The following is a 5,081-nucleotide window of genomic DNA, read 5'->3' on the forward strand; positions in this document are numbered from 1 at the left end:
TTTTTCTACTCGATCGAGCACCTTAGCTGATGGATTCACTCGATCGAGTAATTAATCCACTCGATCGACCACCTGCAGAAAGAAAACAACTCGATCGACTGCTATTCCCTTCGATCGAGCAGTTTTGGATGCCCTTTTCACGTGCTGACTTGGATTAGCTTCCTGAGACGGTTTTCCGGGCCTTTAGCAACCTCCCATGTTCATGGTCGGTTTGGGGAGGTCCCCTTATTCGCGCGTCTTGTGAGTTTTCCGCATTTACTCTCTTTCTCCTTCAGTTTGCATTTCCTTTCCATGTTTTGGTACAATGGGGGCATTGTACGGTTTGGTTTGGGGAGGTTGTGCATCCATATCTGTGTCTGCATTTTGTTTTCATTGCATTTCAGTTATCACGTTTAATTTATGTTTGCATTGTTGTTTATTTTTGTTAAAATTCAAAATCTCATAAAAATTAGAAAATTGTTAAAAATTCAAAAAAATTTCACGTTTATTTTAGCATATAGGTTGAGTCGGAACGGTAGATTTCAATGATGAAATTGCACTATATTTGTCTTTTTGCTTAAGCCTTGCATTAGACTGTTATCTTTTAGCTTTGTCTTATTGCATATCTACGAGTTAATGTTTAATTTAGCTGAACGAATAGACTTGACCTGAAATTTTGGCAACCTACTTATAATTTCTAAGGAATTAGAGCCTTATAAACTGGTGTCATTTATGACCAGTTTCATGTAGGATTGTGAGTAGTATACTCCTTGCATATCATGTATCATCAATTTGCACGTATATGAAATTCAATTGCTTTCTGCCGTCATACATTCGGGTTAGTGGTTGGTGTCACATGCAGGGAGGTGCTTACAAATTTCCTTTCTTTCATTTTTACCCATTTAACTCCACATTAGCCAAATTTGCCAGTTGACCTTTAGCTACATCCAAATTTAGCCTGCCTTGTCAAGCTAGTTTAGTGTATGTTTTGCGGTATATATTTCATTGCATCAAATTTTTGCGCATATTCTGTTGATTCGGAGTTGGTAATTTATGAAGAAAGGGAGGATGAGAAAAAAAAGGATGAAAAAGAAAAATAAAATAGAAAAAGAAAACGAAAAAAAATAAGTTGAAAATAAATAAAGAAAAGAAAAAGTACCGAAGAAAAGAATGAAAACAAAAGAAAGAGAAAAAAAGATTTTGTTTGAGACGGTTTGACTCCTATGTTCTATCTTTTATCATTTGAGGAGTATGTTTGGTTCGGTTTGGTGAGTTTTGTGCCAAATGAAGGGCATGTGCTTAATTTCAAAATTGAGTTGGAAATGGATATGTCTCATATGGTTCTGTTTAGGTACTAGCTTGATCACCTATACCTCCACATTCCCATAAATGTTTTGCCTTTTTTCCTACCCATTGCCTCACTTTACCATATTTTTGTAAGCCCTCGGCTGTGACAGGACCTTGTTTGGTTGGAATGTGTGTACGGTAGTTAGAATTGTCTATCATATTAGTTGCATGCATGTTTATGTGGGTCGTTAGTTTAGGTGAGCGACTATTTTTCCTTCTCTCTTACATATATATGTTCACCCTTTGCTTCATGAGAGAAAGAGTGACCCGTGAGAGTCCATTGTTAAAGGTCTTGCAAGGTCGACGGTTCAGCTTTATTATAAACATCTTATAACTCGTTTGCATTTGATTGTTTCGCTATAAGTGTTAGTTCGCTTGCATTAAATTGGTTTAAGTGGGCATTTGTAGTGGCTCTCGAGTTATCTTTTTCCGTTCCATTAGTTGCATTTTAGTTTACCGGGACGAGTAAAGGTTTGGTTTGGGGAGATTTGATACGTGCATTTTATATAGTCCTTTTAGCCTAATTTATGCGCGTATCTTTATGCTTTTATCGTGGTTTTATGCTACGAAATGCCCCGAATAGGCTACTTTGGTGTATTTTGTCTTATTTGCAGGAATGAACCATAAAGTAGTGAAATCAAGCCTTTTACCGTCCATTTAGCATGCATTTAGGAGATGAGTTGAGTCGGAGCTTGGAAAGTACTATTTTGAGATGCGCATTGGAGTAAGGAAGTTAGGCGAGCCAAGAGAGTGCTTCAATTTGCTAGTTCCTGCTTTTAAGAGCCATATCTCGAGTTCTACAACAGATATTCAGGTGATTCCAATTGGAGATGAAAGTTTGTCCTCTTAGCTTTCCAACGCCACCGGAATCACCCTGTTTGACCAAGTAACGAAGAAATGGCAGCCGTTTGAAGTTCAGTGCGCGAAGCAGGAATTACGCGCTGAGAAGTGCTCGATCGAGAACTGTTTCTATTCGATCGAGAGCCCATTTGCTCGATCGAGAGCCACTTCTTCTCGAATCGAGTGGTTTTAGGATGAATAAGTACTCGATCGACTATTTTTCCTTTCGATCGACCAGTTCCTTTTATGCCTTTGCTCGATCGAGTGATTTAGTTGCTCGATCGAGTGGATTTTTTCTTGTGGCCGGGCTTTTTGCTTTAATTCCATCATTAGGTTTAATTATACTCCTATTTTCTTATAAATAGGAGTTAGGTCGACATAATTAGGGGTCTTCTCCTCTCTAATTACTCTTAATACACTGTCACTTTTACACTGTTACTTTGCTCTTTCATTTCCGGACTATTTAATTCAGTAATTTCTCTCCCTTTTTCTCCTTAATTTCTTAATGTTATTTATTGTTTCTCCTTTATTTCTTGTTCTTCCTTTAATTATGCGTAGCTAATTCCCCTAGTATGTTAGGATTAGGGAAGCCGTGGTAGCGATGCTTTAATTGACTTATATAGATTAGTCTTGCGATAGGAATTGTATTAGGCAATTTAATTGTTATCCGGTCAAATGAATGCATGCAGGAGACCATAAATCTAGTTAACCCCGACCTAGATCGAAAGATTGGAAGGGAAGGCTTGCTTAATTACAATAGGGTATTGCAGTGAGGGCGAAAGTTAAGTCATTTTACGCTCTAGGGCGGTTTAAGGACCGAAAGGTGACGACCATAGCTCTTCTTATCAATAGTCTAATCGCTTTAGTATTCCCGATAGTATAAGATCTGATAGCTGCCACGATGGACCGACTCTTAGCATACTCCCTTTCTCTTACTGTTAATTCTCTTATTCATTTCCCTCACCTTAATCTCTAGTTTAGTTAACACAATCAATTCAAAACCCCCATTTCTGTGACACCCTGACAGACCGAATTAGACAGATAGATAGCAACCTTGCCTCCCTGTGGAGATCGACCCTACTTACTACTAGCTATTAGTTAGTTGTTTTTAGGTATTTATTTTTGGTACGAAACGACAGTATCAACACATACTAGATCAAAAAGAGACGGATATTGCTTCCTCATAGCCTCTTCCGCCTCCCAAGTAGCCTCCTCAACCTCATGATTAGACCATAGGACCTTAAGCAACACCGTTTCCCCGAACCTAGTTTTCCAAACTTTGCGATCAAGAATATGTTTTGGCACCTCAAGATAAGACAAGGACTCATCCAACTCTATGTTCTCTACCTCTAACACATGGGAGGGATCACTCACTTACTTCCTTAACCGAGACACATGAAACACATTATGCACACAATCCAAAGCCGCTGGTAACGCTAACCGGTATACAACCTCTCCCACACGATCCAAAATCTCATACGGTCCGATGAACTTCTGGCTCAGCTTCCCTTTCTTACCAAACCTCATAACCCCACGCATAGGAGACACTTTCAGAAGAACCTTGTCCCCAACCTGAAACTCTATGTCACAGCGATGTAGGTCTGCATAACACTTTTGCGGATCCTGGGCCGCTTTCATCTTTTTCCTAATCACCTTAACTTGTTCTATCATCTCCTGTACCATTCGTGGTCCAAAACCACTGCCTCAACTCTATCATCCCAGTAAATCAGACTCCTACACCTCTTCCCATACAAAGCCTCAAACGGTGACATCCCAATAATCGTGTGATAGCAGTTGTTATAAGAAAACTCAATCAGGTCCCACCTATCCTCCCAGCTATCACCAAACGTACTCCATCACACAAGCTCTCAAGATATCCTCCAAGGTCTTCATAGTCCTCTCTGTCTACCCATATGTTGTAGGATGAAAAGCAGTACTCATCTTCAAGGTAGTTCCCATCACACCATGAAACTCTTGCCAAAACCGAGAAATAAACCTCGCATCCCGATCTGACACAATGTCCTTAGAGACTCCATATAACCTCACCACATGTTTCCTATACCCATTAGCCAACTGAACCTTACTCCAAGTATCTTTCATAGGAATAAAGTGAGTTGACTTAGTCAAACAGTCAATTATCACCCATATCATGTTGTTACCATGCTGGCTCCTCAGTAAACCCACTATAAAGTCAATAGAGATAGATTCCCATTTCCACTCAGGTGCCTCAAGAGACTTAATCTTACCTTGTGGTCATCGCTATTCTCCCTTAACTCTCTAACAAGTCAAACATCATACCACAAACTCAGTTGTTTCCCTCTTCATCCCAGGCCACCAGAAAGTCTTCTTCAAATCTTTATGCAACTTGTCACTTTAGATACCCGGTATCTGCTGAGACTCCAACAAACACCCGATGATTATCGGACTACAACATGCTTTGGAATCGCGGCGTTTGATCGACAGTTCGTGTACAACGTTACATCGGAAAACTTAAAACGATTTCAAAAATAAAACATTTCAAAACTTTTCAAAAGTACATGGAGTGTTTAATGCATGACGACGGGGTCGCAATGACACTAACTAGAGTCAAAATCGACACCGGACCAAAAACCGACTCAAAATTCAAATCCCGACTCCAACAACGAGTCAAACCGAGCCAAACACAAAAAACAAACCATTCAAATGCTTCCATGTTAAGATTTCCTGGATTCATGTATGGTTAAGTACCAAACATGTGCATACAAATCCTACGATAGAACAAATCATGATTGCATTTGCGTGATAGTGACAAGACACCTCGAAGACGTGCTACATTGCTCGCGCCTCTTTGAGCAGCCCAGGTGACCACGTCGCTCAAAACTCACACAACCACTCATTCTCCTATAAATACCCCTCAAATGCCACCATTTGAGAAC

Source organism: Silene latifolia, unplaced genomic scaffold, assembly GCF_048544455.1.
Source record: "Silene latifolia isolate original U9 population unplaced genomic scaffold, ASM4854445v1 scaffold_70, whole genome shotgun sequence".
Classification (NCBI taxonomy): Eukaryota; Viridiplantae; Streptophyta; class Magnoliopsida; order Caryophyllales; family Caryophyllaceae; genus Silene; species Silene latifolia.